Raw genomic sequence first — 21,566 nt, 5'->3', positions numbered from 1 at the left:
CTGGGCCCCGTCCACGTCACAGCCAGACCACTCCAGCATAGGGACATTGGCCAATGTGGACAGGAATTTATTTGAAACACACACCCATCCTATTACATGCCTCACAGAGCACTTCTGTTTTCAGCTTGCAGAAACTTAGAAAAACATCCCCTGCTCTCTATTGAGAGTTTAAGGATAGAGTTTTTAATGCCAGAGAAAGAGAAAAGAAATAGAGCAGGATAGAAAGAAAAAAGGGACAGGAAAGCTACCGCAGTTTGCAGTCTCTTTAACAAGACTCGCCTTATAAACCACAACAGTTCAGATATGGCATAGATCATGCCCTTCATAAGGGGATTCTCCTGCCAGGGTCAAATTTAATTCGGCCACTCTGGTTGGTCAGAGCAAATGCTGGACACTTCTATGGAACCCCAGGTGAACGTCTTCCATTCTGATAGGCAAAGGAGCCCAAAAGAAATCTCACCGGAAGTCCCCTGTCTTCCCTGGCAGAATCCCAGGCATGGTCTGAATGTGCTCCCGTTTCTCTTGGAGCAGAAAGGCACCTGCTTTCACCCTTTCTGAAAACCACCCACCCAGGCTGGCCCCACAGCCTGGAGAGTCTTTTCCGACTGCACAATAATGAACCATGCAAGTGTTAGAAATATAATAAGCTCACAAGGCGAAGAGCTGTATGTATGGAATCGTATTAGCATTAAGCACTCACTAATGCAGGAGAAAAAGGGATGCTCCGCTGGTGAATACTGTCATGTCCTCATGTGCAAGAGATTTTACACAATATAATTTGGATTCAAATGAACCTAAGTACCTAACCTGTTGGGTGCAGACAACCCCTCTTTTCATTTCAGTCCAGAAAAAAAGAGACTCCCAAAAATGTTTCCAGCTAGGGCCCTGGGAAAAGAGACTGCCTCTAGGAGTCAGGTCCAACTGGGGACAAAGGAGGGCACAAGCCAAATTCAGTCACACGTGAGAGAGCAAGTGTGTGTGGGGAGGCGGGGACAGTGAGGAAGGAAAGTGGAGGATGATTTTGTAAACCAGAGCATGATCACTGCAGAGCGCTTCCAGACCTCCTGACTTCAGGCCCAAGAACAGGTGGTGTTTTCAAAACACACTGTTATTTATAATAGCCACAGGAACCGAGAATACCTTAAAGAAAACCAATTAATAATTTAATTGAAAAAGTAACTATGAATAATGCATGAAGATGATGATGCTAGCAGTAACGCAAGCAACCCGATACACACCGTCGAGATGCCCCTGGAAACCTCTTCCAGAAAATGAAGACTCCAGGCCCCCCTTACCTGGAAGCAACACACAACGTATCAGATAAGTTAAAGACCATAAGAAAATGTTTACGCGCCCAGAAAATCTACTTTTGCTGCTTTCTCTTAACTTTTATTAACATGGGACAACCTCATCATCTAGTGACATCATAAGCCTGGTGGGGTGACAGATAAGTACCTTCAGTAAAAGCTGGGAAGCCCAAAGTACAGCTCTATAGGTAAGCTAGAAGATGCAGGTGAACTGACAGTGCCAGTGGGCCAGTGTCCCACGTGCAAGCCACCACCTTCACCTCAGAAGCCTGACAAGTAGAAACCAGTAGTCCTGGGTTCCTTTTCTTTATCTTAATTGGGCACCAGCTGCATACATGGTGAGTGAGGCCTAGCCAAGCCTGCCTTTATTACAGGCAAAAATTTAACACATAACCCACAGGCAGGTAATCTACAGCCTCTGTACCATGATGAACATAAGGGACTGCACAAAAGCAAGGGTGTTGCCTCCACCCAAACTTATTTTTATCACAAACAAAAAACAATACCTCTTCAGAGGGAATTTGCCACTTGTGCACTTACATATGGAATCAACAGTTTCCCGGAAATATATGTTGCAATTTCTCTCCTCCAGCTCTGGAAGGCCATAGCTCTTTGGAGGGCAGCTGTGTGATGTTAAATACCCAGGGCCTTTTTACCCAGCAGTGACAGCCCAACATTCTCATTGCTCTGTCCTGAACACTGTTGACAAATAAACTCACTCTCAGAAGAGGCAATTCTTCCCTTCCAGCTCTCCATAACCAGTCTAGTATCATCTGGAAAGCGTAACTGGCAACAGCCAAAAGGATAAATATTTAAAAATAAACCAGGGAGTGCTAACCCCCTTCTCTACTCCTCCCCTTACCCACTCTCCAAGCCAGAGGACTGCCCTCTAACGCTTAGCTAGCTGGTAAATTACACAGATCCCAACCCAGCCAAACCTGCTCCTCTCTCTCTCTACGCACATACACTCACTCTCCAATTCTGTATCCTTTCGCCTCAGCAAAGGTAAATATAGATCTCTGAGCTAAAAGACAGTGAAAGTCAGCATTCTGACTTCCAGTGAAACCCGGGCTCTACTTTCAAAGCACAACTGGGTTTACACAGATTTGTGTATTCTTCCAGATCCTTCTATTTTATTACATTATATACACACATTGATTTCAAAACCAGTGCTTAAATAACCTTGAGGTTTTAACAAAGGAAAAAGCCAGAAGAGGGCAAAACAACAAAAACAGAAGTTCCCCCAGATAAATAAGGAAACACTGGCAGCTGAATGATACTCTTAAATTCTGAGTTCACCCCCTCAATTCTGGGTGGTTATATTTGGGGCCAAGTAACAGGTAAGTGGCCAGGGCCTCACGGGTATGGGACGAAGTGCAGGCTTTCCTCAGCACAGCCACACTCGCCTTCACAACCACTGACTGGAGTCCAGTGTGCCACAGCCTACACACAGATGTTCTGATTCACATTTCTCGGACACAAACCTCAAGGCCTCCATCTATCGCTGCCGTGCTAATCCCATAGATTAATTTTTACCCCCAAACCTTAGGTGGACCATTATCTACTTACCTGCCCTCCCCAGCTCAGACCCTAAATCCGTCAATGACATACACAAGAAAAACACAAATGAATAGCCCTTTTTTAAAGCCATCATTCAGAAAAGCTTTGCTAAATTAATTTTAATGTCCCAAAGCCCAAGTTTTAAGAAAGCAAAAAATAGAGAGCTTGCCTTAAAACAGCTTTAAAATGTTAGGTAATGAGCGCCTTCTCTCATTTTTTTTTTTAAACATAAACATTATTTCTGAAAGGGCAAAGAGAATTTGCCATGCAAGACTTTTATACCCGGGGGGTTCTCATATTTGTGTTTCTAAACCTTGAAATTGAGAATTTTAATGAAAAGGCGGACAGATGCTTAAGGACAGCATCGCAACCAAGGTCCATACATCACAGGGGAGAGAGGTGCTTTGTTTGGGACCAGCAGAAAGAGGTGGGCTCCTGTTCAGTGCGTGGGCCATGTCTACTGTCTGACGCATCCCTTTACCCTCTGCCTGCCGTAAACCGCTGAATTCTTGGAGGGGAAGCAGGCTGGCGGAAGAAAAAAGGAAAAAGTCATCAGCAGAGGAAAAGAAAAGGGAAGGCATATTGCCTCTTTGAATTGTAGTTTAAAAAAAAAAAAAAACCCTCAACACATATCAGTTCCCTAGTATGTGTACCAAGAGGTCCTCCACACATGAGTTAAAACAATCAATTAAATGCTATATCAGAAGCAAAATAACGAGGATCAGATTTTTTTCTTTTCTCTTTAAACGAAGCATTTCATGTAGGTTTGCATTTCTCTCCTTTCAAACACCGCTTCTAAGAACGGGGCAGGATAAGAGAAGGTAAACAAAAGATGACCCCTTTCATGTTTCCCCCAAATAGCCAAGGATCTCATTTTCTTATCTCTTCATTTTAGCACATTCTGTGCAGAATCTGGGCTAATCTGACTTAAGAGCCCTGAGCTGAAATTTCACATATCCTCCTCCGACTCAGCCAGTGTTTTAGCATTTGGATTTCTATTGAGGCTGTTCGAATCGCCAGCAAGGCCTACGGTAAAATGTGCTTCACGCTGTTCCGTTTGTCTCTCTGCAGACAAATAGAAACTGTGAAATTTAAAGAACGGATGAAAAAAAAAACTAAAACAAAGAGGTTAAAAAAATAGGACAAATGTTTTTGCTTTTGTGTCTCCCTGGAGCAATTGTTTGGGAGAGTCTGCACTGACAATAACCATGAGAAGGCCATCTAAAGGCGATGTGCGCACGAGGGGACTCCTTGCCTGCTGCCTTTGGTCTGGGAGAAAAAGCACCTTAGCTCCGTTCTCCAGGAACAAAAGGCCAGGGCCACAGAGGGGGGGAGAGGTTACTGGGGCTTTCCCATGGAGCCAAGTGTCAATGCTGCTTCATTTTTCACCGTCTTAGTTGGAAAGCAGCTCAGTGAACTTCCTAATGCCTGCTTTTCCCTCTCTCCCTATTATTTCTAAACCTAAAAGAACAAAACAATAATTCTTTTTTAACCTAAAACCCGTCATCCCATTAAAGGAAAGTCTTTGGGGCCTACACAATCAGGTTGTTTCTCCTTCCTTTCCCCATCCTACTTTTTGTTTTGTTTTAGGGGGTGGTTTAGGTTTCTAATTGGAGCTCAGTGGAAGTAAGAGAAACTGGACATCATGGTCATTCTTGGTAATACCAGCACGGCCTTTATTAGGAGAGAAAGGCAGGGAGCAGAAAAACAAGTACAAAAAATGAACAGGGATAGAAGGGGGGAGGCTGCGGGGCAACGCCTTGAAACATTTTCTTCTTTTCACAGCATGAAGTCCACTAATGCCAGCTCCAGATTTGCAACTGAATCAAAGTCGTCATTACAGGGTTTTGGGGGAGCTGGGGAGGAGGAGAAGTGGACAATTACAATGTATTCAAGACACAGGCAAGGTGTGGTGGGGAGCTGGGTGGGGTGAACTGGGGGTGCTACAAAGAAAGGAGCATGAATCACTACATGGCATGGAAATACCAGGGCAAAGTGGTGCCTGTGCTTCCAAAGCTGGAAGCATCTTCCTCAGCGGGGCAAACCCTAGGATGAGGCTAAAGCACACGACCTCCAGCCTTTGAACCCAGACTTGGCCGCTCAGGAGTACGTTCCCCCCTCCCCAGGCAGCCACAGGCTCCGGCTGGAAAGCAAGGTGGGGGTAGGGATGAGAGGGCTTGCAAAGAAGCACAATAAACAACTCAAATATGAACGGAAATGACATCAGCAAAGTGAAGGACCTGTTTATTGTGGATCAAAACAAAACAAACTTCCAAACCTTTTGTGTACACAAGATAACTCTATAAAAAGCTTTCCTAAAATGTCACCAGGGTCGACACATCAGCATCCCAACCAGAAAACAGATGACAGTTATCATGAGGGGGTGGGGGGGCGGACATTATAAGAAAGAGGGTCAAGGTGGGGGGGATAAAACCAGAAGGGGACAAAAACCCAGCTGACTCTTTCTCCCCTCTGCTGATTCTTCACATTTACTGGTGTTTATAATCTAAAAGCCATGTTCTATGTTTCACTTAATACAAGGCCAGACAGTGCTGTCTAATGAGGCAGCATTACAATCAGCTTGTAATACTGAATTTTTAATGCTGCCAGGGATTCTGTTACATAATAATATGAAAAACAGAAGCTGAAAGTGGGCTCCTGGTGACACAACACGCGAGGTTCCAGGCGAGCGCCACAAGCCTGGCCTCCTTCCTCTGCCCATCCCCACTTTCTCATTTGCATCAGCCCTCCACCCCTACAGAGGAGGTCAGTATAGAAACCAAGAGAATTTCTCAGGAAACCCAGACTTTTTATTATTATTATTACACTATCTCATCCAAACTTCTGTTTCAAGAGTCTGAATTCTAGCTTAACTGGGGTTAGAGGGGTGAAATGAAAAATTAGCTTTGTTTTACATTTTTTTTGAAGGGGGGGCTGGAGAGACAAAGAATACAGGAAAGAGGGTAGCTTATTTTAAGCAAACCAAACAATCGGAAAAAATCACGGACGGAAAAAAAAAACTAAACTAAGATGGGGAGGGTGATTGAAGTCTGTGGACCATATTCACAGCTGCTGCACTCAGTTTACATTGGAGTAATTTAAAAGCATATATATAGCCACCGTTGCTCCTCTCTGTAATACCCCAAGACTGTAAATCTATAACCACTGCAATGATTTAGTGATTAAAAACATGATAACATATTGTGTAACTGCAAACCACAGAACCCCTGCCAACTCTCCTCTAAGATAAAGAAAAAAATATATAGAAAATGTGTTGCTTGCAGCGATCTTCCTAAACCCAAAAGATTTTAATAAAAGAACCTATGCAGGAGGTGAATCGGAAAAGGGTGAGTGAATTCTACGTGAAGCCAGCAAAGGGAGAGGAAAAAAAAAAAGACAGCTTTATGTGGGATTCTTTTCCTTGTACTAACAAATTACGACCTAAACATGTCTTTTCTTTTCTCTCTCTCTCTCTTTTTTTAATAGTTTGTTGTAACTGGAATAACTGGTCTTGTGTGCTGTCTTGCATATTCAAAGCTGCTTTGTAATCGGATCTGGAGACTCAACCTTATTTGCCTGAACTCAATAGGGGTTTTTTTTCTCCCCTCCCTCCCATGTTTTGTTTGGGATTCTGTATTGTGGGTTTTCTGTTGTTGTTGGGAGCTGACATCTATGCAGGCAGAGGGTCTGGTGCCTTTAAGCTACAGAGCAAACACCTGGGGTGGGGGGGGGGGTAGAGACCACAATTTGTACCATGGCAGGAGTCGTCTAAAATATACACACAAAAAAATAAAATCAAAGCAGCTGTAGGGGTTTTGGCCTCTGGGCAGCTGACCTGACCCCATTCTGTATATTCTTTTATTTCACCATTGCAGGGCTCCTGTACCTTGGGTCAGATTCGAACTCAGTGGGACCCTATGGAAGGCCCTGGAAAACTGCTCCATATTTAATGGGGGGGGGGTGGGTGGAGGGAGAGTAAGTGCATATGCATTTAGACTCCCCTAGAGTACACACAAGAGACACCCACGCAGTGTACACACACACACAATCGGTCAGGCCTGCCAGGCCGTGGGTCAGCTCCAGCCCAGTTTTCTCAGCTCACACTACCCAGGGCCTGAGCTCCTCTTTGCAGGGGGGCAGGGGGGTGCCCAAATCTTCATGCCTACAACTCCACCCATAAACACAGGCATGAACAGGCGAACGCTCCTCCAGCAATTTTAGATGTTTAAAAAGTCCACGGATCTGAATCGCCTCCTCTCCGGAGCAGAGCAAGGCAGTTTATTCAGAGAAATCAATAGGAAAGAGCATTTGCAAATATTTATATAAGCCCTGTGCGTTTCAGCATTAAGTAATTAAAAACTAAAACCAAGGAGGGGGAAGGGAGGGGACATACAGAGGAAGGCCGCTGGCCTAGACTAGGTCTTTCTGCCCACACCTCATCTCCCCAAACCGCAATCCTTTCAAAACTGACTCCGTGTACACTTTTTACGAAATCCTGCTCATGCACCATTTGCTAGACTATTTCAAAATCATCTCCAAATATGGATTCACCTACTACCAAGCTGCAAGTATGACTATAACATAAGTGTCTGTATTATCTCTCTCTCACACACACACACACACGCACATACACACACAGATCCCTTACTTGTGACACTGCTTTAATCTCCACGGTATTACACTCTCTTATATTCGTAAAACCTAAATTACTCACACCAGTTAAATCTAACATTATGAGAAGTGGGCCCCCAAGTGCTAATTCAATAAGCGAATTCCCACCACCTAAACCCCCAATACTCCCCACTCCCCCCAATCTACAGCCTACCTATACTTTGGGGGATCAGTACCTGAGACCCCCACATGTAAACAGATTCACAGAAAAATCACAGTAATATGAAGGAATTTTAAAATGAAACAGTCTCTTGTGGACTTCTATTTTGTTCCAGAGGTCGGGGCTGTAAATTCTAGTTGTACCGCCTCTAAACCTGATCTAAGAAGCCGAGCGAGACACACTGAGCACCCAGTCTGCAGAGATTGTAGAAATTTACAGTAAATGTAGGTACACGATTGCAGCACGCTGCCCTATTGATTATGCAGATGGTGATCAATCCGCTCCCCTCCTCCATTTCCCAAGCCTCTCTGCCCGAGGACCGCCAAATAAGTTGGTCCTAACTAACCATTCTCTCAAAGAAGGTTTTTTTAAAAATCAAAAAAAGAAAAATAATAATAAATCCTCATGTGTACCCACTGAAAGGGCTCCAGTCTTTTTTTTTTTTTCATTTCAAAGTGATTTTATGTTCTGTAATTTGCATTACATCCAAGCGATCACCGTATGTCATATTCTTCAAAGGTACTTAACAAAACCCCTTTTAAAAGTCACTAGAACTGGAAGCCAGAATAAGGCAATCACTCTCTTTCTTCCATACAGTCCTTAGATCAAGTTTCAATAATTAAGATCAATAAAAATCGTCATATTTACCCTACTTCAAAGCAACAAGGGGGAAAAGTTAAGAGTGGGTCATTTTTGAAAGCACTTGTAATCGGACAATTTGCCACAGTCGAAGGAATTGCACAACACATTGCAAAAGTCAGATTCTGAGCAACAGATTAATTTGCAGATACATATAAAACACATTTTTTTACTTTAACCCTTACAAAAGAAGCATGGAATGCTCGATCCATACACAACTTAAATACACCTGCGTACAATACCCTGCAACAGTTATGCAAAAGAACGTATATTAAAATGCATAACATAAAACGCAGGAATATGGTTTTTGCATTAATGGAGAAAATTCGTGGAGAAAAGGAGTGGAGCCGGCTGAAGGGTGAGAGTGGGGAATAGAACGTAAACAAACCCAGACTCGCGCGAGGGGGAAAAAAAAAAGTCCTCCTCTGTATCTCAACTCAGTTGGCCCGGGAGAGGCCGGCCACCAGGCTAGGTCTCGCCTTGGCCTGCGGCGAAGCCCCGAACCCCCGGGAGCCCCTAGTGTCCAGGGCAGAGCCCCCTCTGCGTGCTCGCGGCGCTGCCAGTGGGGCAGGGCAGGGAGCGCGCAGGTAGAGACTGGGGCAGCCGCCTCGCCCCTCTCCCGGACCCCGGGTTCCAGCCCGGCTCCCGCGTCCCCGGCAAGTTGAGCCCCCGCGCGGAAAGCACCCGCCCGGCCAGCGGTGGCGGCTGCTCCCGGCAGGGTGCGCGCCCCGCGCGGTGGCTCAGCCCGGGGCCCCGGCGCCGCTCGGGGTGGGGCAAAGTTGGGGGCCGGGGCGACGGGGGCGGGGGCGCTTGGCCCGCGGACCCCCCCCCCCCGCCGGCCGCCGCCTTTGTCTCGGCGCCGGGACCCCAGCCGCCCTCCCGCCCTCGGCCCGCGCCCCGGCCGGCCCTGCCCGGCGGCGCCTCCAAACTCGCCGCACGGGCCTCGCCCCGGGCGCCTCCACCCTCCCGGGGGTCGCTGGCGGCCGGCGGCGGCGCGGGGGCCGAGGAGGAGGGGGCGGCCGGGCTCGGCGGCGGCAGCGGCGGCGGCGGGAGGAGGAGGAAGAAGAGAAAGAGAAAGTTTGGCGCAGGGGGAAGGCGAGCGGGACGCAGCGAGCGAGCAGGGCGCGGGGAGCGCGGGCGGCGGCGGCCGGGCGCGGGAGCCGGGAGGGGGCAGGACGAGCCCCATGCAAAGCAGCCCGGGCGCCCCGAGGAGCCCCGCGTCCGGGCGGCGGCGGGAGGAGGAGGAGGAGCAGGCGGCGGCGGCGGCGGCGGCGGGAAAAAAAAGAGGGAAAAGTTGCCACTTACGCGGTTGCTTCTCCGGCGGCGGCGGCTGCAGCGGCGCGGCTGGCGGCGGCGGCGGCGGCGGGAGCTGGCGGCGCTTTTAATCCCGAAAAGAGGCGCTCGGGCCGCGGAGCCCATCAAGGCAGCAGCGGCGGCTGGCGGGGGTCGGCGGCGGCGGAGGACGCGCTGCTGGCGGCGGCGGCGGCGGCGGAGCTGGAGCGCGCTCGGCGGAGCCCGGGGCGGGAGGCGGCCGCAGCCGGGGAGCCGGAGCCGCCGCCGCCGCTGCCGCCGAGCAGCATGGTTGGCGGGGAGTTTACAGCCCCCGGAGCGGGCAGGGGCCACGGAGGAGAAGCGGCGGCGGCGGCGGCAGCGGCTCTAGGCTGTAATTGGGATGCAAAGCAGGCGGCGGCGGCGGCGGCTGCGGCCGGGAGGAGGAGGAGGAGGCGGCGGCTGCAGCGGTCGGAGGGGACGCGCTGGAAGTGGGAGCTGATGAGTGAAAAGAAAAAAAAGTCTTTGGATCTTTATTCTGCTAATTAGTTTCCTGCAAAAAATGGCTGTGATTAATTCAGTGCGCATGTGCTTCATTACCCAGGCACGACGGGAAGGGCTAATTAGCCACCTTCTGGATCAATAAGATTCAGCAAAAAAGAAAAGGGGGAGGTGGAGGGAGGCAGAGGGGAGGAAGGGTGGAAAAAAAAAAAAAAAACAGGGGAAAGTGATGAGCAGGGCAAGGAGAGCAGGAAGAGAGGATGGGAGAAGAGCCCAGGAAGAGGGAGAGAGGCACCAAAAGTTTATGCATGTATTAAAAACACACACACACACACACACACACGACACACACGCACACACGCACACGCACACCGAGAAGTGAAATCCAGAGAAGCAACAATAAGAACCTGGCTATGATTTTTTAAAGATTTTTTTTCTTTCCTTTCTTCTTTTTTTTTTTTTGCAAATGCAGCAATGTTTAAATTAAATAGGAAGAGAGAATCTTCAAAGAAGAGGAGCAAAGGGGGCGGCAGTAATGGAGTGGGACAGCTTAAAGCAGAGGTTCAAGTGAAAGAGCAGAGAAGCAGCAGAGACTTAGAATAGAGACCACTTTAAATTGCAAATCTGAGATTTTTTTTTAACGGAAGAAAATTACCTCCCTCCAAATCAGGAGGAATGAAGAAAACACAGAGAAAACTTTAACACGTACCATAGTCTATAGACAAAAATATATATGCGTGTGAATTTTGTCTTCTGAAATAAGACGAAATCAATCTTCTCTGGTTCTTCAGGAGAGGGGTACAGGGCAGTGATGATTAGAAGAAATAAAAGGGGGAAGGTGAATCAGAACTGAAGGAGGGTAACTTTAGGAAAGACAAGACAAGGAAAAGTTGCACTTGGAAACAAGTCCAACTTTCTACCTTGCAGGACTTGAGAGAAAAGTAAAATCAATTTTCTCGTGTAAAACCTGGAAAGCAGATGTTTTCAAAACACAGGAAGCTATTTTGCCATCAAAAGCAGGGATGTAATAAAGGCAGTGAAAAATAATTTCAGACTAAATTCGTAAGAAAGAAAGCCAATATGCTTAAATAGCGAGGAAAGTTCTAGAGGGTAGAAGGGGGGGGGGATTACATACCCCTTCCCTAATGCCAAAAAAAAAAAAAAAAAACTTACAGCTACCTCTAAGAGTTTGGAGCAGAGTCTTGAAGCCAAAGGGCTTGAAATGAGAGGATGGGTTTCAGATAAAGACAAGGAGCGGTACATCCCACCAGAGCCCAAAGGAGATCCCTGGAATCAAAGACAGCAGCCAGGGACCCTGCTACTGTACCGATTCCCAGTACATCAAAGCCGTCACTTAGGCGGGTACATGGTACCTCCAAAACGCAAGCAAACAAACGCAGGAAGAACAAGTGTGTCTCTCTCCCTTTTTCTCTAACCCCCCCCCTTCAAGTTCTAGCCTCAGCGTCACTGCTACTGCAATAGATTTTTTTTTTAATGATGAGTATGTATTTATGTAACTTCTAAATATGAACTAGTACCACTGAAATTACACTGTCTGGAATAAAATGCAATTTGCACTTCAAGTGATCTGCAAACAAATGCAAAAACAACATTTTTGTTTTTTTTAAGGCATTATTAGTAAACCCTGAACATCAGGTAGAGAAAGCAAGTGCTTAAAACTTATTTCTCTTAGAAAAAAAAATTGTTTTGCCCTAGTCTAGCTGAATGCTTTATTTCAGAAGGAATTTGGGGATTAACCGGGAAATCTGTTTGATTAGAAAGTAATTCTTCATTTTGAGAGATTTCCCAGTGTTCTTAGGGCATCCAGCTTCTTAGTCAAGACTAAGGGGAGAAAACCGGTTTAGGATTTTGCATGGTTACCTCATCTAATCCTTCTGAATTCACTCTAGGAATAATGCTGTTTTATTTAGGGAAAAAAAAAGAAAATACATTTAGAAAAATCGGGGGTTTCCTCTCTATGAGCCAAACGTGGGTTGCCATTCAAACTTTTCCTGGCTGCTTTTCCATGCGGGACAGCTGATCAATAAAGCCAAGTCCAGCCTGACTTGCTACAGGTTTCACCAGTCAGTGCTTGCAAAACCTTTGTCATTTTCTAAAAATAAAAAAGCTAAAAGTTATTGTAGAAGAAGGGGCTTTTTTTTTTGTCCCCTGCACAATGTGTCTTTTGTGAGGTTAATGCCATTCTGGGCTCTCGATAGCCCAGGACAATGGGAACTCTCCAGGAGCCTGCAAAGACTCTGGCTTTTTTCTTTTTTTCTTTTTTTTTTTTTTTTTTAAAGGGAAGGATGAAACATTCCTACAGTCCAAACACAACTTCTACTTTCATTAAATAAATATTTATCTTTATTGTAGCCATTGTATATTTTTACCTTCAGTTTGTCCGGTTTCTGATTATTATTTTAAATTTTTCATTGCCAACAGTTAATCTTTTTTTTTTTTTTTCAGTTCAAAGTGCAGGTCAGTGTAAAATGTAGCCGACTGAAGGAAGACTGGTAAATTCTGAATTTTTCCATAATATATCAGGTAAGGAAAAATTTTCAGACCCTCAGGAGCTTTTTTTTTTTTTTCCTATTTATCTGTCTTCATGAATCTTCATTAATCTGTTAGTTTTTTTTAATATAGCAGAATTTCTCCTTGTAGATCTTGAAGAATGACTAAAATGGTATTTATTTTCTTTTTAAAAATGTAAATAGTACTAGAGGCAAAGTGACAGCTTGTTTCCTTATACAAAATGCGAAGGAAGTCAGTATCTCCATTGGTATAGGTTATTTGGGGGAAATTCTGGATATAAATGTATTTCATGTTGCAATATAGGAAAATGTCAGCTTAATCTGGTAAATATTTATGCTAATTTTACTGAGTGAATTTGTTGTAAGGAGGAGAGGTACTAAGCTTATATGACTGAAAAATGCTTAAGCAGTAATCTAGCATCTGTATGGATTATTTCGTATACAAAGTAAAAAAAAAAAAAGGAACCAAAAAATTCAGAATCTAAATCCTTCATTTAGCTGGAAAGAGGGCAGAAAATTTTAGACCGAGCTGTTTTTTATTTACAGTAGGGAGGTAAAGTAGAAGGTAGGCTAAATCTTGCATTCCTGTGTACATTTCTCTGTCTCTTGCTCAAATGCATGTGTGTGTGTATATACACAAAAATATGCATGAAGGGTCATATAAATATACATTTGAATGACTTTAGATGTCTGTGTGTCTGTGTGTGAGTATATATATGCGTGCAAACATACCAGGTGTACATCAATGCAGGTACTGTACAGAGCTTTTCCTGTGTTCTCTGGCTGGGGTTTGTGCTTTCAGATCTCTTTGAAGCCACTTCTTTGCAAATATAATATAGAAATATTGGTTTAATGACGAAGATGTGGGTGATGAAGTTAAGTCAGAATCTGTTCCCCTGTAATTTTCAGAATCTGGGGTTGCAGTGTGAATAGCTAGTCTTTGGTCCAAGTACTAAAGATATCATGGGCCAGTCTTAGGGAAGAAGGGAGTGAAGGGGTCTTAGGAGATCTCACTAAGAAAGAGTCTAGCTTTTGGGCCCTGGGTTTCCTTCTGCAGGGGAATTGGGGACACGAAGTGGGGAGAGGAGGAAGAAAAAAGAAAAGCCAGTGTACAGGCAGGGGAGGTTGAAAGAACGCCTCTCAGGACAACTCTAGAGGTAGATCTAAGAGAAGGGTTGCAGGGCGAAGAATGTGCGGGTCCCTTTTTGAATGTGTATTGTTATTCTAAGTCTATTGTATGTACGTGTTGCTGTCCTTTCATTTGCCACGACAACATATGGATTCCATAAATGCAGACATGCCGAAGTGCATCTGTCTGGGTAGTTAACACGATCCAAACAACCCTCCTCATTCAGCCAACTCCGGCTCTTCCTCAGGCTCCCCAGCAGCGCTCCGGGCCGGCCGGCCGGTGCCCCAGGCTGCAGCGTCCCGCAGTCTCGCCCTTTTGTGGTCTCTTCACGGGATCCAAGGTGCCGCGCCGAGGAGGCGGGCTGCTCGCCGTGCTGGGGTCAGAGGCGGAGCGGCCACCGGCCCCTGTGCGCGCGGGGAGGAAAGGGTTAAGCTGTCTGAGCCGGGGGAAGGGCTGCGCTCTTCCCCGAGCGGAGCGAGGTGCAGCCACCGGCAGCGTGCTTTAGGGGTCAAGTCCGAGATCACCTTTCTCCTGCCTCTGGAAATGGCAGAAGATGTGGTAGGGAGGGAGACACGGGAGAGAAATGCACAGAAAGGCAGCCAGGCGCGGCGCTCCATGCATTCGAACCCCCGCCCCCGTCCCAGCTCACTCCTAAATCGTACAGTTCCCCTTTCTTCTAGGGGTACCGGGAGCGGTTCTTTGGAGCCTCCAGATTTGCTCATCTGCGGTTCTGTCCTAAGGTTAAACCACTGTGTCCTGAGCTTCGACCATCAAAGATCACAAAGTTTGCTCTCGATGTGTCCGAGGGTAAGCAGCTGGGTCTGGGTAAAAACTGCCCCCTCTTTGCGGGAAAACAGGGGTGCCCCTTGCAGGATGGGGGAGTTTGGATGTTGGCGGCAGCCCCTCAGGCTCCGTTGCACTGGCTACAGACGTGAGCAGGTGTACACAGTGGTATCCATTACATGCAGGTACTTGCTTTGTGCCCACATTCCTGATCAAGAGCTTTCTTTCCCCCAACTCCAGGGAGTCTGGAGAATACTTTTGTCAAAATATTTTTCACGCCTGAGAGCTAAGCAAAAACCAAATTCAGACGCGTTTCTTGGGCGTTCCACTGGAAAAGAGCAGTGTCTGAAGTCACTTTTTGTCCTAGCATAGCGCTGGGCACGCAAGGCTGTAGGTCTCAGCGCCCAGGTGATATCCTGGAGACTGTAAGGACGCGCATGGAGCCCACAAAAGGGGCTTGAATTGAAAAGGAACTTCCCAAATCTACCCCCACGAGCCTGGGCTTTTGAGACAACGACAGTTTTTGTGGAAAGTTACTCCAAGAAAAGAGAGTTTTTGGTGGAGAAAGAACTGGCTCGAAATGACAGAGGGAAAGGGGAACAAGATCCCTGGGGGACAAGAGGCAAGTGGGGGGTTCAAAGAGGAGGTAGGGAGACGAGCAAGGAGGTCCATGGACCGGTGTGTTACGTGCGGCCCGGGAGTCTGGTCGATGTGCTCCCAGCGCTCCCTCCAGCTGCCAGGGTGAGGACGAGTCACCCAGAACTCAGCCTCTCCTTCCAGGGCCAAGCGCGGACCAGCTGGTACAGAAGGCAGCTGAAGTCTGTCTTCGGAGCCCGGCCGCCCCTAACCCCGCTAGAGCCTCCAAACCGCGGAAATCAAACCAAATTGGCCGCTGGAATCTAGAGAGGTTTCATCCCTGGGGCAAGGGGGAGGGGACGATTTTTTTTTTTTTTTCTTTTGAACTCCCAATTCAAAAGAGACCACAACCTACTCTGGAGTGTCATCCCCAGTACATGGATTGTGGCTATGCTTCATCCTTTTTTTTTTTTTTTTCCTCAGAAGTAAAACCTTTAAAGAATTAGCCCCAAACTTGGAGCGCCCAGGTCCTTGAAAGAGTTCCAAATGATAAAGCCTGTCCTTCATTTTGAATACATGGCGCATTGTGAAAATGCTGGGCAGTTAGTCCCGGGGCTTGAGTCAGATTCCCACTTTCCTGGGCTCCCTTGCAATGGAAATCTGAAATCCAGCGTTGGGGCGGGAGAAGCCTCAGAGCCAATGGCTTTCACGAGTCCACACCACCTGCACCGCCGGCAAGCGCTGGCTTCCCTTTTTGTTGACCCGGTACCAGAAGTTTGTACCACATCTAAAGCCTGGGGCGGGTGAAGAAGAGAGAGAACTAACCTTATCATAACGCAACAAAGTGAACAACTGGAGGGCAAGAGACCCTCAGTCCAGCTACTTTAGGGATTTCCAAGGGCTTAACTTGGGAGAATGATGCAGGTTTTTTGCTTGCCGGCCGGAGGCAAAAAAAAAAAAAGCCCTGCGAAGTGCAGGTGGCGTGTTTGGGAGCAGGGCTCCGAGAGGGCAACTGAGACCTGGCGCCCATTTGCACATAGCCCTCCAGGGCCGGCGTGGGGAGATGGTGCCCAGGATGGCACGTGCGTTGCGGACACGCAGACACGCAGGCGAGCGCTAATGCAGGGATGCGCCGCTGAGAATCCCCCCCAGATGCCTGCATTTCTTGGAGGTTTGGCTTGCGTAATGGCCAGGGAGTTGCCTGTCCCCCAACCCCCCCTTTTTTTTTTTTTTTGCTGAAAAATGTTAAAAGGGACCTATACCGTGTACATACTCTGAAGAAATACGTGCATTTTTTTTTCTGGAGAAATACCTAGAAAAGAAATACCTAGCGCTATAATATTTCTGATTTAAGGGGCGAAAGAAATCTTTGAAGTGAAGGCAATCAGTGGGGGACGAACTATCTTGTCCTGATATTTTGTGCTTCTCCTCAAAGCCTGTAATGGGATTTAAAATGAGAGATTCCCCATCCTCGTCCTCCCTCCCATTCCATTTCGCTCTCATCGCCCCAGAAAACATTGGTCTTAACTGACGGCACGTCGAAGGGGATGGTTTAAAGAGAAACTAGGTTTGGGACGCGCATCAACTTTCTCTTTTTCAAACGAAGCTAAAAAAAAATTCCAAGGACAATTTAAGCAACAAACGACATCGAACAGATTCTTTTCTAAAGCAAAAAAATTCCGATTCGTTTCTTCCCATTCTTAGAAATAGAGAAAAAGGTGAATCCGATCTTCCCGGGCGCAGATGCCACGAAATTTGGGGGCCGCGCTATTACAGTTCAGGCTGGCGGGCAAGCAGTTCGATGCGCACCAGGCCTGGGGCTCCTGAATTGGGGTTCCAGCTAGCCAGGATCCCTGCCGGGCGGCCTGTGAGCCCAGCTTGTGCCTGAGCACCGGGCAGGGCCCTGGCCCCCTGTGGGCGCAGGGCGTGCCCTAGAGGCCCCCTCTCTGTTTAATTCCAGGGCTCAGCGGGGCAGCGGGGACATTCGATGCCAGTTTCCTCTGCCCAGGACTTAGGGCGCACCCCTTTCTCGCCTACTCTTCAAACTCCTGGGTTCGGTGTTTTAAAGAGACTGGGCGTCGTCCCCCGCCGCCCCAAGAACCATCATTGAGGCACTGACCCCAGTTCACTGAGCCAGCGCACGCGTCCCTCGTTGTCTGGCACACCCAGTCCCATTTGCTGGACCTTCCTCCTCCGAGGACTCCGGAGGAAGCCCCGGAACTCAACCCCCTGGAGCACCGGGCCGGGCGCGGAGGATGGCGCAGAGTCTCTGCCCTGGGGCCCGAGCGCCCCTCGCAGGTGCAACGTGACACGGCCCTGCGCCCCTTCGGCCGGGCGGCGGAATTGACCTCAGCGAGCAATTCCAGCACCCATTGCTCCCATGTGGATGCTGGGAAAAGCACCGGGCTGGGGCCTGGCCCCAGAAGTGGCCTGGGAAGAAGAGGGCGGGAGGCTGGCGCACCTCTTGCCGGGTCTTCCCTCCTTCCCCCCTTCCCGCCCAAGCCCAGCGCCTGCCTCGTTCTTAGCCGCCGCCCCCGCGTGGGGGCCACTCTGCATTGTTCCCTCTCCGCCACCTTAGCAGGGTTTTCCAGCCTCTCTCTCTCGGGCCACAGGTGCCGGGTCCCTGTCCCGCAGGGCGCTGAGCGCAGCGTTGGGTCGGGGTGGGCTCCGAACCCGAGAGCCAGAGGGCACCAGGCCAAGGCCTGGGTCAGGAGAGCGCTCCTGTAGCCCAGCAACCCCAGGAGCAGAGCTGGGAGAGGGGAACCGCCTGGGGATCTGCTCGCCACCGCCACTGAGTCAGAACAGTGCCCTCACCAGCCAAGCAGGTGGGCGTAGGTCTTAGGGTTAGAAAGTGACCAACTCAACTAGCGCCTGTGTCTGCGCTTTTGGTTCTGTCCAACCCCCTCCCTCTCATTTTGTTTGGGAAGAAAAAGGAAAGCGGGTGGATTTGTGCCGACCCCTCTTCCCGCAGTCTGGGAACTCTACAGCAGGAAGAATTGCTCATAACGACACTTAAGCCCCGACACTTGAATGCTAAAGGTTAAACTTACAGTCTTCAAGGAAGGGCTTTCTGCCAACTGGAACAGTGGTGTGCTTAGTCCAGCTGCCATGGGCTCTCCTCCACCCCACCCTGTCCACCTCCTGGGAGCTGACTCTTACACCGACCTTCAGGGAACCTCACATCCTTTGTCTCCCCCATTATTTTACCTGTGGCTATTTGTACCTCAGTTTGCCCTTGAGATCCCTGACCTGTGAGTTCCTACTAGTTCCTGCTGCAGGGTTGGCATGAACCCTCCTTTGCAACAGAGATTCAAGATTCCCACAGGTGGACACTTTAGGAGAAACCACGCTTGTTCCTTGTCCCTTTGCTCTGGACAGTTGGTGGCTCCTGCAGCTTGGTGCAAGCAAAGCCAAAGCTAATAAATTGAACTTAGCACTCAGGCTTCGAGGGTGACCCTGGCTGTAAGAGGGCAGGTAGGGGCAAGATATTTCAGGTTGGGGAGCCCTCCCAAAAAGGAACAGCCAAGGGAGTGTCTATCTCAGGGACCCTCTGCTGGGAGCCTGGGATCAAGGGCACCTCTTCCTTTTTACTCTGGAGTCTCCCCAGAAATGACAATGAGATTCAATTCAGCATTCTTTAAAAAAGACATCATGGTATATAGTAAAGGGGACAGAGGTTAGCTCTTAGAAGCCTGGCAAGATGGCCCTTCTCTCTTCCTTCCTCCCTGGAAGTCCTCTATTTTTTGAGTGCCTACTATGTGCTAGCTCCCTGGCAAGCACTTTACATTAATTCCACTCAGTTGTCCATGTACCCTGGTAAGTGGGTACTTATGAGGCATACCAGTCTCAGAGAGGTTAAGTCACTTTCCTAAGGTAACACAGCTATTAAGTAGCTTAGCTTGAATTTGAATCCAGGTCTATCTGGCTTTAAACCTAACATTTCTATTACATCCAGCTGCTTCTTGTTAAGATCAGGAGAACCAGGGAACCCAAGGGAGGATAAAGGATAGATACGGAGAGCTGGTCGGTTGAGGGGAGGGAAAGAAAAATATCCTGGGGAGGGTCTTTGGTTTTGATAAGGATTCAGGGCTTGGAGACAAGTCACCAAAGGCCATGAAAGGTTGTTCTTTAACAGGAAATAGACAGAAATGACCATAAAATATAGCAACATAAAGAAAACCCCAGAATGACAGCAGCATAATACAACTTCGGAACAATTGCCCAGGGCATCCCTGGACTTCCAGGCCTGAGCTGGCCAGACCAGGAGAAGGTCATACCAGCCCTTTTGTTGTTGTTGTTTTTCCTTCTAAAATTTCTTACTGTGACTGAACCTGAGACAAGTTCCTTCTGTGAGTCAGCAAGGCTAACAGGGAGGAATGTTCAGATGACCAATACTCATGAAAAAAATATTAGAAAACCCAGTAAATGAGGAGTGAGATAGGACAGCAAAGTCCAAATGGCAGGTCTCTTGAGGGCCTCCCTGGTCACTCCAGGGTTTGTCCTGGGGGCTGAGTTTTGCAGGCCCCCTGGGTGGGGAAGGGCATGTACAACAGTAGGCCTGCGGGACAGGAATACCTGCTTTGTCCATATTGAGGGTGTGGCCATGTGCAAGCCCTCCCCCAACACTGGCCTCTACTTGGGCCATCAGGCACCCAACCACCCTGACAGGCAGTGAGGGGGTGGAGTGGTCAGTACAGCTTTGTGGACTCATCTCTCCTTATTTTGTTTTGTGTTTAGCTGGGTTGATTCTGGCTGGAGTAAGAGTCTGTGTAACTGAGCAGCACTGGCCAGGCCCACACAGAGGGGTTGCTGAAAGCCTTGTTAAGGAAGTACTCCTGACCAGGCAATTCAATTACATAATGCTGCAAAAATAACTTGGCTCTGGGCTGGGAGTCTTGTCAGAGTGACGTATTTCGTTAACCGAGAGGGGTATCAAATATCTATCTTTCAACCCAAGGGCTGAAAGTACATTTGTGGCGCTGAGCGGACTCTCCCTGTCTCTATAAGGGAAGCCCTGATGACTCAGTGATTAAAGCACTTGGCTGCCAACAGAAAGGTCGGTAGTGGAACCCAGCAGCCTATCTGTGGGAGAAAGACGTGGCAGTCTGCTTCCGTAAAGAATTATAGCCTTAGACATCCCATAAGGCAGCTCTACTCTGCTCTGTAGGGCTGCTATGAGTCGGAATCCACTCCACGGCAATGGGCGTGATTCTGGTTTTGTCTCCATAGGAGAAGTTGACGGGGATGGCAGAAGCACCAGCGGGCTGTATTTTTCTCCCCTTCCTTTTTCCAGGTGCAACTAAAGCCAACTGTTTAACTTAGCTGTGTTCTGCTAGCTCATAAGTCCATCTACAGAGTCATATATACTCAATTTGTCCTCCAGTTTTCCTGCAATAACCCAGCCAGAGAAGGCTGAAGGAAAGAAATGAGAGGAGAGGGAAAGCCAGAGTAAAAGGAGATGTGTTTTGGTGGAGAGGAAGGATGAATTATCTTGTTATATCTATCTAGACTAGACTGGAGTCCCTGAATGGTACAAATGGTTAATGTGCACAGCTACTAACCGAAGGGTTGGACGATCAAGTCCACAGAGGCACCTCTGAAGAAAGACTTGGTGATCTACTTCCAAAAAGTCAGCCACTGAAACGCATACAGAACACAGTTCTACTCTGACACACAGGGAGTCCCCATGAGCTGGAATCGACTGGACAGTAACTTGCAAGACAAGACTAGACCTCCTACTAGGGTGACCAATCTGACCCAGCTTGCCTGGGATTGTCCCAATTTTAAAACTCAAAGTCTTGTGTCCTAGGAACCCCTACAATCCTGGCAAAGCAGAGCAGTTGGTCACTCTACCGCACACTGGCTTTGGCCAAATTTGCAGAAGGACACAGAAAATTAAGACCAAAATAAGGTGGATCCTTTGAATCCAAAATTATTAAAAGAATGACCTTAATCTATTCCATCACAGATGTGAAGGCCCTATTTCCAGACGCCATAGACTTCACCCAACCATCATGTTGGACTCTACAACTTTCTAGGTAGAAAAATTATCTGCTCCATCCACTTTGTTTTTCAGATGAAGTTTTCAGACATGCTTTGGCCATTTTGAAGTGCACTGAAGTCTCTCCATGTTTTGCTTGGAGACCGTTTAATATCATTTTTAAAAAACTCTGCTTGAACGTCATAGTAACTTTTTTTTTTTTTTTCCCTACCTAATCTCTTCCATGGAGTTTCAGTTCCTCCCTGTGGCACCACAGTCCCATCCTGAACTGTACCAAACTCCTTTAAACCCTTTCGGACCTGCGGTATATTTATCTCCCACTTACTTTTTGTACCTCTGGGGCTCACTGGGAAGGTACTGTCCTACTGACAGTATGGTTGCTGGCAGGTGGTGAATATATAACATTTTGAAAAGGAAAAAACACCCATGTGCTGCAAAT

General features: G+C 47.9%; 1 protein-coding gene across 5 annotated transcripts in view; it reads right to left on the bottom strand.

Annotated features, from left to right (window-relative positions):
* The window catches only part of ZFHX3 (zinc finger homeobox 3), a 701,029-nt gene that overhangs the window by 267,761 nt on the left and 411,702 nt on the right, over positions 1-21,566 (bottom strand). The window contains exon 1 of one of the 5 annotated variants that reach the window (XM_049864651.1): positions 9,643-9,732. The exons of 3 other annotated variants lie outside the window; for them this stretch is intronic. The gene's annotated coding sequence lies outside the window, so the exon portion shown is untranslated. Of the gene's footprint in view, positions 1-9,642; positions 9,733-21,566 lie in introns of those variants that run through there. One more of the 5 variants, XM_049864647.1, reaches the window with a different exon arrangement.

This window comes from Elephas maximus, chromosome 21 (genome assembly GCF_024166365.1).
Source record: "Elephas maximus indicus isolate mEleMax1 chromosome 21, mEleMax1 primary haplotype, whole genome shotgun sequence".
In the NCBI taxonomy this organism is placed as follows: Eukaryota; Metazoa; Chordata; class Mammalia; order Proboscidea; family Elephantidae; genus Elephas; species Elephas maximus.
This window is presented reverse-complemented; position numbering and strand designations above follow the sequence as displayed.